The following is a 13,552-nucleotide window of genomic DNA, read 5'->3' as shown; positions in this document are numbered from 1 at the left end:
TATACTGGTCTAGAGAAAATTATAGGGCCATAGAGAAATTCTGATATCCGTCTCAGCTTCTCCACCCTATGCGGCTAGAATCACGTTGAGCAATGGCACTAGGGGGAAGACCCATGCCCACTCAAGATTCTCTTCTGCTTGTGCAAAGCTGTCCTCAGAGCCAGATGGGTCCCTTTTTCCTCAGGGCCCTTGAGGCTGTGACTCAACAGCTTGGTACTGACCTCAGTACTTTCCCTTAATACTCAATCTCCATCTGATTTTCCTCCCCAGGCTTAGCTTTTCCCAGTGTTCCTTGCAAATTTGCCAGCTGCCTGCTTTACTGAGATGGGAATGGCCATTTGATGCTGCAGCTCTCTGTCTCTTTAACCAGAGATCTCTGTTTGGATTTCTAACAGCTTCCTTCTCTCTTCAGCATCCACATGAGGAGGGAATTTTTAACTTGGTTTGGAAGGAACTCACTTCTTGGACTCTAAGGTGAAACAGATTCCCCATTGCGCGGTGCACTACTACAGTACACTACCATTTCCTGTGAGACATGTTTATACTCCTCCCAGACACAAGAGTTAGTCAATGGTATCATGTGTCTCTTCAAGGTAAATACTACTCATAATAGCACTGAGTATGTTCTGCTCTATATAATAATAACAGTAAGTCTATCCTTTCACAGTTGACAAAGAAATTATACTGCCATCCTATCTACATATTCTCACAGCAGTCCTATGAGATATCAGTATCCCCATTTTACAGTTGACAAAACCAAGGCTCACAGAGGTTGCATGACCTCCATGGGATCAGATAGTAAGTGGCAGAATTAGAACACAAACCCAAATCGTTCTGTCTGCAAATCCTATATGCCACATTGCCCTCTCTTTGTAGCTTCTTGAATCTCTCTTTTCCCAAAGCTTAGGGGCCCCAAGTAGCACTCCCTACACTGATACCACCCCTCATAGCATGTAGGTCTTTTCTCTTCCTCGTAGCACAGTAGGTCTTTATCTCCTTTAATCCACCTATGACCCCACAAACATTTACCAGGGACCTGCTCTGGAGACCACACTAGGATAGGTACTGTGGGGATTGCAACCTAGTTGTAAGGTTCCCAAGGCTCTTGAGCCAATAAATAAATCTATCCCCAAATACTATTGATTGAGAGACAGTTAAGACCTGACCCACCCACACACCCACTTCCAGGGATATTTTCATTTTAGCAGGGAAATTCTAGCACCCATTAGGACTCCCAGTGATGGAAATTTAGACTCTGGAGTAGGCCAGTGGAGGAGACATTTGGGTCAAGGGCTGCCTTTTAGATGTTTTTGGGTTTTTTACAATAGTACTTTTCTCTCTTTGTTTGTCACACCGTCCAGTGGCTATCTACCACTAAGAGCTCCTGTGCTTCTGTAATGGCTGGCCCTTGCTTTTTTTTTTTTTTTTTTTTTTTTTCTTTTTTTGAGATGGAGTCTCACTCTGTTGCCAAGCTGGAGTACAATGGCACAATCCTGGCTCACTGCAACCTCCGCCTCCAGGGTTCAAGCGATTCTCCTGCCTCAGCCTCCCGAGTAGCTAGGACTACAGGCATGCACCACCATGCCCAGCTAATTTTTGTATTTTTAGTAGAGACGGGGTTTCACCATGTTGGCCAGCATGGTTTCAATCTCTTAACCTCATGATCTGCCCACCTCGGCCTCCTAAAAGGCTGGGATTACAGGCGTAAGCCACGGTGCCCAGCCCTTGCTTTCTTTATTTCCTACTATACTCCCAGGGCTCCAGGCTCTCTAACTTGGTTTAGAAGGAACCCACTTCTTGAGGCAAGATCTCAGTCTCTCTGAGGCAAGAGAGCCTATCCTCCCAGAATCCAGAATGATTCTCAGGGGCAGGGCTTCTAAGAAAGTTCTCTCCAAGGGCAAGCAGGGCATCTTCCACGTGCCTCTCCCTCTCTGTAGCCCCTGCCAAAAGCTGGGTCTTCTGATTACAGGAAGGAGCTGCTTCCTCCTGTTTTCTAACCAGAGCCCTTCTCTGACCCTAATAACAGGACTGTTCAAATCAGCAGCTCCATTTTCTACAGCCAGAACCACACAAACTCACATCAGTAGGTCAACCACAGAGCTACATTTAGCAAGGGCAGGTAAGATTTAAGGAGAGAGATGCTGTGGAAAGGGAAGTGGGCAGGCAGTCAGCCACGAACTTGACTTCATAATGCTGTCCAGAGCTAATGCCAATGATCAGTTTTATGCTCCTTAATAATCATCATCATCCTGACATGAAAGCTAGTTCCATCATCTTCTGTAATTATCCTGGTTTTTTTCTGAATTTATAATTTACAAGCACTTTGACCCACAGCATCTCATTTAATCCTCATAGCAATCTTGTAAGGCAAATATCATTATTATTTTCAGAGAAATACAGAGGAAAGACGAAAAGAGCACAGACCTCAGAGTCACAGCCTAGGTTTCAGTCCTGGTTCTGCCTTTCCACGGGGTCACTCTGCCTCCCAGACTATTAAAAACCTCCATTTAATTACTACTTGGAGATTCAGGAGATAGGAGTTAGCTCATCACAGCTTAGGCAATGGTTTCAAGGGCTGTGAGACAGAGATATATTTTGGGCCTTGTTCTTTTGAACAAGCACCTGAATGGCTTGTTACCACTCCTGGCTGCGCTGGCGTGCAGGCCTGCCTACTGCCGAGAACAGATAGGTAAGTATCCGACTCTCTGCTGATGAGAGCTGTTTATGACCCAGAGTGGGAGTGGTCGCAACAGACAATCTGTCTGGCAAGCTCATTTGGGTCAGAAAGAATGGCTTTAGATCAACCCCCCTAAAACCAAAATCATCTTTACAGAAAAACAACCTTCAGCATTCTGTTGCCTCAATGATTCTTTACTGCAGTTCAAATGGTTCAGTTACCAGGGAATAGAATGTGTAAATAATTCATCTGGGTGGTTTAACCAGGAAGCTACCCTGCTGAAAATGAGAATTCTAGTGGACAGCATGTCCCAAAGCGTGTTCCAAGGATTCTTTGCAAAGGAGGTTTGCTAGGGGTTGACTTGTGTCCCCCAGAAAGATACGGGGAAGTCCTACCCTTGCTTTCTCAAGTACCTGTGAATGTAAACTTATTAGAAAATAGAGCCTTTTGGCCAGGTATGGTGGCCCATGCCTGTAATCCTAGCACTTTGGGAGACTGAGGTGGGTGGAACACTTGAGGCCAGGAGTTCAAGACCAGCCTGGTCAAGATGGTGAAACCCTGTCTCTATTAAAAACACACACACACCAAAAAAAAAAAAAAAAATTAGCCAGATGTGGTAGTGCACACTTGTAATCCCAGCTACTCAGGAGGCGGAGGCAGGAAAATCACTTGAACCCAGGAGGCGAAGGTTGCTTGAGCCAAGATCATACCACTGCACTCTAGCCTGAGCGACAGAGTGAGACCCTGTCTCAAAAAAATAAAAGGCAGGGGGGGCCTTTGCAGATGTAATAAAGTTAAGAGGAGGTCATTGTGGATGGAGTAGGGTGAGAGCTTAACCCACTAGGACTGGTATCCTTATGAGAAGAGGTGAGAGAGACACAGGGGAATGCCCTGCAACAGCAAAGGCAGACAACAGAGTGACGCAGCTGCAAGCCTCAGAATGGCAGGAATTGCTGGTCACTAGAAGCCAGGAGAGAGGCCTGGAGCAGGCACTCCCCTAGAGCCTTTGAGAGAGCCTCACCCTGCCAACACCTTGATCCTAGACTTCTGGGCTCCAGAACCAGCAAACAAGGCATTTCTGTTGTTTTCAGCTACCCAGTTTGTGGTACTTGGTTACAGCATCCCTGGGAACCTCACACAAGGTCTATGGCAAAGTAAGCTTTACAAATGATGAGTTCACCACTGCTCTGAACCTAAAGAACCTGAGAAAAAAACCTGATGCCCCACCCCAGACCAGATCAGATCAATCAGAATCTCTGAAGGGTGGATATTTCTTAGGCCTGCCTTCCTTCCTTCCTTCCTTCCTTCCTTCCTTCCTTCCTTCCTTCTTTCCTTTCTCTCTTTCTTTCTATTTTTTTTTTTGACCTAGTTTTGCTCTTGTTGCCCAGGCTGGAGTGCAATAGCGCAATCTTGGCTCACTGCAATCTCTACCTCCCAGGTTCAAGCAATTCTCCTGCCTCAGTCTTCCGAGTAACTGGAGTTACAGGCACCTGCCACCACATCTGGCTAATTTTTGTATTTTTAATACAGACAGGGTTTCATCATGTTGGTCAGGCTGGTCTCAAACTCCTGACCTCAGGTGATCTGCCCACATCGCCCTCCCAGAGTGCTGGGATTATAGGCATGAGCCACCGTGCATGGTCTCTTTTAAGTATTTCTTTAAGGCTCACCGGGACATTCTGATGCATAGTGAGAGTAGAAAACTGAGCCACACAAAATGAAGCAGGTCTCCTTGTCTGTACCTTTTTTAGCACTGCTAATATGTTATGAATTACCAAGAGGAGGTATTTAGGATGCAGAACTTCTCAAACTTATTTGACCACACAAAAAAACACCTTTTTATTGATCATCTTCTTGAAGACACATGTTTTGCAGAACACATTTTGGAAAAATTAGTAAGTTTTATTGGGCCTTTTGTGGTATCAGGGAGTAACTGGTAACACCTGCCTTGAAATCTTTCCAGGTCAAGGTTATTGCAGTGACGGTCCATGTTACAGAATGTGGCTCTCTTGCACCTATGTGTGCATGTTCTGGAATAGATCAGAACTCACGGGAGAAGCGTGAAAAGTACTGGGTCTAAAAAGCCAGTCATACGTTTCTAACAGACTCCTTTATTTTTCATAATATGCCTTGAACCTATTCCTGGTCTCACTGATTACCAAGGCATATGGCTCTGTCTTTAAATACTAATAGTGGTGAGCTATGCTCATCCCACTGAGACCAGAACTTTAAATAGCCTGTGTTCACTCTATCTTAGGCAGAGTTACAAAGATATCATATATGTGATGTGCATGTGGGCACATGCATCACATTTGTTTATGCAAGACGTCCCAAAGCTCACGCACTCCACCCATCCCACCGCACTAGTATTCTTAACCTGTGGTTTATGGGTTGAGAGAGGCCTATGAGCTTAAAGAAGAAAAAAGATATATCTTCCATTTTTCACCAACTTCCTTTAATTATGAATGTAGGTAACAAATGACAGGAGGATTAGCAGTGCCTCAGACTCTCACCAATTAAAATAGCAGACTTTCATATCATATCACATTACAGGTGTTGCAGGCATCTCAAAATATCATGTATACTCATCATTTCCTGAAAACGATTGTGTTTATTCGACGTGCTGCTAGATCTTGTTACTCAATGCATTAATGAGGAGGCACATGTATTATTGATCACAAATTTATTTTTGTTTAATATTTTGATCAGTGTTTTTCAACATAATTGATTTCCTTTGCAATCATGTGTATTCGATTCTCTGCATTTAAAAATATTATTCTGGTTTATAGGCATCACCTGACTGTCAAGGGTCCATGGCACAAAATAAAAGGTGACGAATCCCTGTTCTAGATCATCTACTGTACATAGGATCACCTAGAACACTTGTTGAAAATACAAAGTCCTGGCTCTTACCCTGAGAAAATCCAATTCAGTTTATCATAGGTGGGAACCAGTAATCTACATTTTTAAAAGCATACCAGAAGGTACTGGTGCAGATGTTTTGTGGACTGCATTTTGAGAAAAAGTACTCTACTTATTCTTAAATTTACTCTTGGATCAACAAGATTATTAGAGTCAGGTCCTTGAGTAATGTTGTCTTAACTTGTTAATTATTTTGGTGGTTTACACTACATCATTATGTCATTGACACACTTAGAAGATAAGTAGTGGCTATGTAAAATTTGATGCTATGACCATTATCAAGATATCCTCATGTTAATCAACTTCATAACAGTATATTTCTATGAAGACCCTCGTAGAACTTTTATGCATCTCAAATAAGAAAAAGCCAGGCTACCCCTAAGCAATTACTTTTTTGAAATCTTTGAACATTATTAATCCTGAAATGATTCTCCTTTTCACATTGGCCATGAGAAGCTTAAACTCAATTTTATGTCCTTTCTCTAGCAATCATTGAGACTCAACTTTATGTCTTCTCTCTAGCAATCATATGATACGCATTTGTAGCCAAATAATATTTTGAATGGCTTCGTTCATTCTCCACTCAAGCCATGCTAGAAGCCCTCATTTCCTACCTCTGGGAAGCATTGTTATAATAATAATTTTAAAAAAAAGCCAAGGTTCAGTTTATGAGCTTCAGAATAGGCTCATGGCAGAGAGAATAGATGAGAAAATACATTTTAAGTCTCATATCCAGGCACGTCAACATCAAACGCCACAACCCTAAAGGGATTCTGGCAGAAAGTGTATGCTAGAAATAACAAATATGGAATAACTGGTGAAGCTTCACACTACCCTGTTCTGACCATGAGCTGAAGGATGGGAATGTGGGCAGAGAAGCAAGCTGGTACGCACCCAGAACTCTGGGTTCGGATACCCATTCTCCTTCTCAATAGGATTATGTGTGCCAGAGTAGCAAAGACCTTGGTGCAGCCTGGGAGGCACCTCTCCGTGCAAGGTCCCCTACCATGCATACCAGCATGCTAGGACAGCTGTAATGAAAAATGGTGCCACCACAGAAAAAGAGGGCCTGAGAGAGCTCCCTGGGTTCTCTGCAGTCCCAGAGCAACAGAGGAGAAGGTCTCAAATGTTCCTGTTCCCCACCCACAATGCAGTTGACAGGACTTCCATAGACCCAAAGAGGCATGGTGGTTCAGACAGAAGATGCCTTAGCTAATCCTGGCACAGATCAACATCAGAAACCAGGTGGAAACACCTTACAAAGAACAGGGATGACTTTCTCAGGCCATGCAAGAAGGAATGCAAAAATGGAACTGTCTTATGTTTTCCTAACTCATTTTCTGTTCCAAGCCTCTATTCTGCCTGTCCATGCAAACTGGCTTCTAGTCAATCCAGATTTTTCCAGCCCCTTGGGTGTATTTTCCCTCGCTGCCTTTTCTCACTGGGATTGCTTAGATGTTCTCAGGAGCCCACACAGTGCTGGAACAGGGAAGGGGCTGTGGTCTGAATGTATGTATCCATCCAAAATTTATGTTGAAATGTAGTCCCTAATAAAATAGTGTTAAGAAGTGGGGCCTGTAGGAGGTGATTTAGGTCACGAGAGCTCCACCGTCATGAATGGGATCAATGCTCTTAGAAAAGGCCTCCAGAGAGGTTGTTTGGCCCTTTTTGCCCTCTGCCTGCGGCATGTGAGAACACAGCAAGAAGGCACCTCTTTGGAGCAGAGGATAAGCCCTCACTCAATCTGCTGGCACGTTGATTATGGACTTCTCAACCTCCAGAACTGTGAGAAATACATTTCTGTGGCTTATAAATTATCTAGACTAAAGTATTTTGTTATAGCAGCCAGAACAGACCAAGACAGAAGGTGATGGTTGCATCTATCAATAGCCCTGCTCATCAGCTGTCCAGGTAGCCTCTCCTGTTGCTTTCTTGTTTCTGTTGCTTTTTTACCATCACTCACACCCTCCTCGTAGCTTCTGCTATGGCCACTGGCCTTACCAGGGAATTTCACAGTGTCTGATCTTCATGACCACATCGACTTCTCCAGCCTGAGAGAGCTCTGTCTAGTCAGGCTGAACAATAGGGCTCCCCATCTGTTCTTTCCAGAAGCCTTGTGCCCTGCATCCTTCAGGACTTTAACTTTTGATCCCAAGCAACCCTTTTCTCTGAAATGTTGGTCTTGGTTATATGTTTCAAAGATCTATTTTGTAATGCCGAACCTGACGTAAATATTGACTGTGTCTGCATTTCTGCTTGTAAGGATGGTGACCAGGTTAAGGGTTGGGCTGGGGGTTGGGAGCATGAGACAGGGAGATGCGAAGGAAGGAGACAGAGGGGTTATCAAGAATAAGACACTTGTCAATTAATGCCTCCACGTGCATTCCTGGTGCACATCTCTGAGTGTCAGTCCTTACTCCTGTTTTTATTGCCTTCCTACTTTTACCCTGACTTTTTTATTTTATTCTCTTGAATTTAATAGATACACACATGTGTGTGTGCATGTGCATGTGTGTTTAAGAGAGAGATTTGGCTCAAATCTTTTGCAGATTAAAGTGAAATACAGATAACAAAATGTAACATATCACAGGAGGAGCTCCCTAAGTTGTGGCTATTACATAATCCCCATTTTACAGTGAATTAATAATAGATGTTCACTAAATCATGAGTATTTTATTAACTCCATGTCTCCAGCCAAGGAAATGAATCCAAGAGTTTCAGTTACTTGTTCAACATGATACATCCCATGAATGGAAGAACCAGGACACAGAATTAGACCTCTTCTGCCTCTAAACCTCACGCTGTTTCCACTATAACACATTTGTCCTTCTCTAATGCTTTCTCAAGTGATTTTACATTCAAGCATCCAGGGGGTTCATTACACTTTGCTTCCAGGGTATTAAGATGGATCTTCAGATGATGTTTCTAAAGAACCTTAAATTTCCCAGGTGAAAATGCTCACTGAAAACAGCTGTATTGTCAGCTCTTAATTATTGGTGACAGCCTGAGACAGGGATAGAGCAGTTGGATGAGATTCATAATTAATCCCTCCTTTGAGTCAAGAGTCTCAGCCTGCCTCTCCCATCGCTTCTCCTGCTGGAGCTGCCTACAGGGAGAAAATAGTTTCCTGAGAGGCTCAGCTCCCAAGACTTAAGCTGCAGAGAGCTGTCCTGATCAGACGTCTGCATTAATGTGGCATTGAAGCTGCAGTCCAGAACAAAGGAGCACAAAGTAACTTAAGGAGAGAGTGGAGTGATCCAAGGAAGAGAATTTCAAGACACAGTATTTCACCAGAAACAAATGTTCAAACCAATATTGTGGGTCTGGGCAGAGCCTGGGCTACCACTCACTGTTTTCCAGAATTAGTATCGCCCTCGCTGGAGGGGAGAAGGGAGCTCCCGGTCTGTCAGACACTCTGAAAAGAGTCAATAATCCAAAGCATCTACCAAGCACCTGCTTGTGGTTACATTCGGGGAGTTATTGAATCAACCTCCATTTGTGAGCCTGGATCCCCAGGAAGGAACTCCCGAGGTCTTGGCCAGTGACAGCGGGGATGGTGGAGAGAGCAGAAAACTTGCTGCTTTGTTATAGAATTGTTCTTTCCAGAGCCTCAAGCATTTACTAAGTGCCTACTACGTGACAGGTAGTGAAACCTATCAATTACCGCAAACACAGGAGTGCCAACACACACACTCCAGCCTTTAGCATCAGAGCTTACAGAGAGACTAAGGGACTAATTGATAGGTAATACATCACATATCAATCAATGCCTCCAAGTGCATCCCTGATGCATGTCTCTTGACCACCAGCTTTACCCCTGTCTTTATTATCCTCCTCCTTTTACCCTGACCTGTACCGTGGATGCCGCGGATAAATAAGCAACAAGCCACAGGTCGTACTAGTACAAAAGCCACACACTGCTCCTTTCTTCTCCACTTCTTCGGCTGGGAAGCTCATGGAGTGTCTGCCTCTGCACTCTGTCCACAGCTCTAGAATGAGATACAGCCCCACATCTCTATGGCAGCGTCCCAGTGTAATCAGCCAACTCCAGCATCTGAAAGGGAGTTGGACAAAGACGTATCTGAACCCATCATAGCTGATGGCACTGTAGAATTAATGACTGCAGGAGGAACAGGATCAAAAGGCCAAGGGGAAGGACCTGGCCCAGCGCATCTACAGATTTGCCAGTCCCACAATGCCCCAGTGGAGTCTCACTTTCCAGCCACTGCTTGCTAACTGGTCTCTGAAAGTCTCTAAGTTCCAGAAAAGAGGCACCAGTTTCTTTATTTGTAGATCTGCTGTAGCATAGGTGTTTCTGACCTTCCGTCCATCTCCATGATCTTAGCTGGAGCTGGGGAGGCCTCTTCTGCTTCATCTCTGCCACCCATATGATTGGGATCCACCTCTGAGGCTGGCACCAGGAAACTTTGGTTTTATTTCTCTGAAATAAATTAACCAAAAAAAAGGACATGTAAATAGAAAATCAACTGTGGGAGGTAAATTAGAAGGCTTTCCTTGACACATGCCACTTGCAAACCTCTACCGAATGATAACAGAGAATCTCCCTGGAAGAGAGAAAAAGGCAGGCACATGTCCCACCTGTGTCTGGAATTGACTCCCAGTAGTGGGTCTGTGTTCTACCTAGCTGTTTTCTGGGGGAGTAGGAAATTGAAAGTCTGAGTTATCCTGAAAACTAGCCTGAGATCTTCTGTTCCCAAGGAAAAGGTCACAGGAAGGAGGGAAATGTTCCACTACCCCAGCTCTGTCCCCTCTTATGGACACTGATCATGTTGATTTGGGGGCCTCTCATCCATTACTGTCACAAGGTATCTCCACGTCTATCCAGGTTCTGAACTAGAAGTATTGATTCTATCACAAAGCAGCAAGCTTCTTGCTCTCTTTGCCATTCCCACTGTCACTGGCCAAGATTTTGGGGGTCCCTTCTTGGAGATCCAGGCTCAAAAATGGAGATGCATTAGAATAGCCAAGCTTTGAGAGAAACTAACAAACAGGTGTACCTAAATGCGGTTATGAACCAGTTCATAAACTCTCAAGAGAAAGGAACTGTGAGTCAAACTAATGAAGCCTGAATCTGAACTTCACAGAAAATCCATGGTGTGCTGGAGGGTTACATTCCCAGCCAGTGGTCCGATTATCTGTACACTTCTATACCTCTAGTTGTATAGTCAATTAATCATAATAACGAATCATGTAAGGTGGGATTAAATATAACCTTTTATAGCAACCCATAATACTGATAGACCCTTTCCTCACTCCAGGCTGCCTCGAGACCTGTGTTCCTCCGTGGTCTGGAATGTCATGGAACTTTAGACCTACCATGAGAAGAGGAAGATGAAGAGGAGGAAGAGGAGGAGGACAAATAAGAGAAAGAAGAAGAAAGAGAAAAAGAACAAGAACAAGAACAAAAAGATCTGTCCCTGGGGCCGGGCCCAGTGGCTCACGCCTATAATCCCATAGCACTTTGGGAGGCCAAGGTGGGTGGACCACCTGAGGTCAAGAGTTTAAGACCAGTTGGCCAACATGGTGAAATCCAGTCTCTACTAAAAATACAAAAATTAATGGGGCATGTTTGTGGGCACCTGTAATCCCAGCTACTCAGGAGGCTGAGACAGGAGAATTGTTTGAACCCAGGAGGTGGATGTTGCAGTGAGCCAAGATCACGCCATTGTGCTGGCACTCCAGAAGGGGACAAGTGCTAAGAAAAAAAAAAAAAAGCTGGAAAATGAAGAAGAGACAGTGACATCCAGTCTTAAAGATAAGAGCCCTGCACATATACACCATGGAATACTATGCAGCCATAAAAAAGAATGAGTTTGTGTCCTTTGTAGGGGCATGGACGCAGCTGGAAACCACCATTCTCAGCAAACTATCGGAAGAACAGAAAACCAAATACCACATGTTCTCACTCACAGGTGGGAATTGAACAATGAGATCACTTGGACACAGGAAGGGGAGCATCACACACCAGGTCCTATTGTGGGGAGGGGATGGGGGGAGGGATAGCATTAGGAGATATACCTAATGTAAATGACGAGTTAATGGGTGCAGCACACCAACATGGCACATGTATACATACGTAACAAACCTGCACGTTGTGCACATGTACCCTAGAACTTAAAGTATAAAAAAAAAAAAAAAAAGCCGGGCGCGGTGGCTCACGCCTGTAATCCCAGCACTTTGGGAGGCTGAGACGGGCGGATCACGAGATCAGGAGATGGAGACCATCCTGGCTAACACGGTGAAACCCCGTCTCTACTAAAAATACAAATTTTAGCTGGGCGCAGTGGTGGGCACCTGTAGTCCCAGCTACACGGGAGGCTGAGGCAGGAGAATGGCGTGAACCCGGGAGGCGGAGCTTGTAGTGAGCGGAGATCGCGCCACTGCACTCCAGCCTGGGCGACAGAGCGAGACTCCGTCTCAAAAAAAAACCCAAAAAAACCAAAATAAATAAATAAATAAATAAATAAATAAATAAATAAATAAAAGGTAAGAGCCCTGGCTGGGTGCAGTGACTCACGCCTGTAATCTCAGCAGCTCACACTTGTAATCCCAGCACTTTAAGGGGGGCAAGACAGGCAGACTGCTTGAGCCCAGGAGTTCTAGACCAGCCTGGGCAACATGGTGAAACCTTGTCTCTACAAAAAACACCAAAATTAGCCAGGCATGGTGGCATGCACCCGTAGTCCCAGCTTCTGAGGAGGCTAAGGTAGGAGGATTGCTTGAGCTCAGGCCACAGTGAACCAAGATCATACCACTGTACTCCAGCCTACTCAACAGAGTACAGGCCCTATCTCAAAACAAAACAAAACAAAACAAAACAAACATAAGAAGCTGAGATCCAAGAAATGAAGAGCCAGGAGTGGCCTGGTCCCAGTGACCGGGAAGGCCTGCAAAACCACCATGTAGAGTGGCCTTCCCGGGGCTGTGCTGCGTGGGGACAGGGTGTCCCTCCAGTGACCCCCTCCATCTAAGTCTGAATGCTACGGGGTGTTGTGGGAGGCAATCCGAGAGGCTCTCCCCACCAACTCTCCAATTTCAGCAGAAGCAGGAGAGAAGGGCCCAACCTCAGGGCCACATGAAGTTCCCTTTGTGCCAGGAGAGAGGGTATGGGGAAAGACAGTTTTATCACAGCAAACTACAAAGTGAAGAAACATGGATTCAGAAAAGTTATTTTTAAGACAATGATGACCATGTTTGAAGAGGCTTTCAGGGAAACACTTTTGGAGGCTTTGTAAGAAATTGACCAGGGAGGCCTTCTTCAGTGTCTGGAGTCTCCTGGCAGATTCCCCAATCACCAACACAGACATAAGCTGGCTCAAGAGCTGTCTGCATGATGGAGATTGTGGTGTTGCATCCTCGTACCTGTACCTCCACCACATCGCTCGTTCCTTCTGCCGGCCCTCAAAGCCCTTGTGTGCCCTACACGTTGCCTGGCACATGGGAGTCTCTGGATAAATATTCATCCAAGGCCACAGAATAGAATAGCATGCCTTTACGAATCTCATTCATAGTGGAAGTTTCCTCCTGGGCCCTAACACTCCTACACACCCAGCTCCATCTGGGTCTTTTCTACATCTATCCCAGTTGGTCAAAGACCATGAGGGTGCCCATGGATGGAGAGCGTGGTAGGATGCTCTGTGTTCTTTGAAGTAGTCATTCATCTGCCTGCTTCACTTCTGACCATCTTGTCTACAAGTTTTGCTTGTGCTTTGATTCCTCTCTTTACCACCAAGCTATACTCAATGCATATGTGGGAAAGAAAGTATAATTTTGGTCTCAACAGCCATAGAAAAATTAGAGAGAATAGGAGGAACCACCCACTTCCCCTTTTTCCTCCCGAGAGGGAGAAGTAGGGCTCTGAGTCCTAGAAACTGTGCTCCTTTGCCACAAGGCAGGCTTAAAAGACTTTTGTTTCTTAAAGTATGTGATCTT

At 44.8% G+C, this 13,552-nt stretch overlaps 1 long non-coding RNA gene across 1 annotated transcript in view; it reads right to left on the bottom strand.

The window, feature by feature from the left end:
• Positions 1 to 5,136: 5,136 nt before the first annotated feature.
• The window catches only part of LOC105482103 (uncharacterized), a 149,658-nt gene continuing 141,242 nt past the window's right edge, over positions 5,137 to 13,552 (bottom strand). The window contains exon 4 of the long non-coding RNA XR_987384.3: positions 5,137 to 10,040. This is a non-coding gene — a long non-coding RNA (uncharacterized lncRNA). The remainder of the gene's footprint in view (positions 10,041 to 13,552) is intronic.

Source organism: Macaca nemestrina, chromosome 8, assembly GCF_043159975.1.
Source record: "Macaca nemestrina isolate mMacNem1 chromosome 8, mMacNem.hap1, whole genome shotgun sequence".
In the NCBI taxonomy this organism is placed as follows: domain Eukaryota; kingdom Metazoa; phylum Chordata; class Mammalia; order Primates; family Cercopithecidae; genus Macaca; species Macaca nemestrina.
The sequence above is the reverse complement of the archived record's forward strand: the minus strand, read 5'-3'. Positions and strand labels throughout refer to the sequence as shown.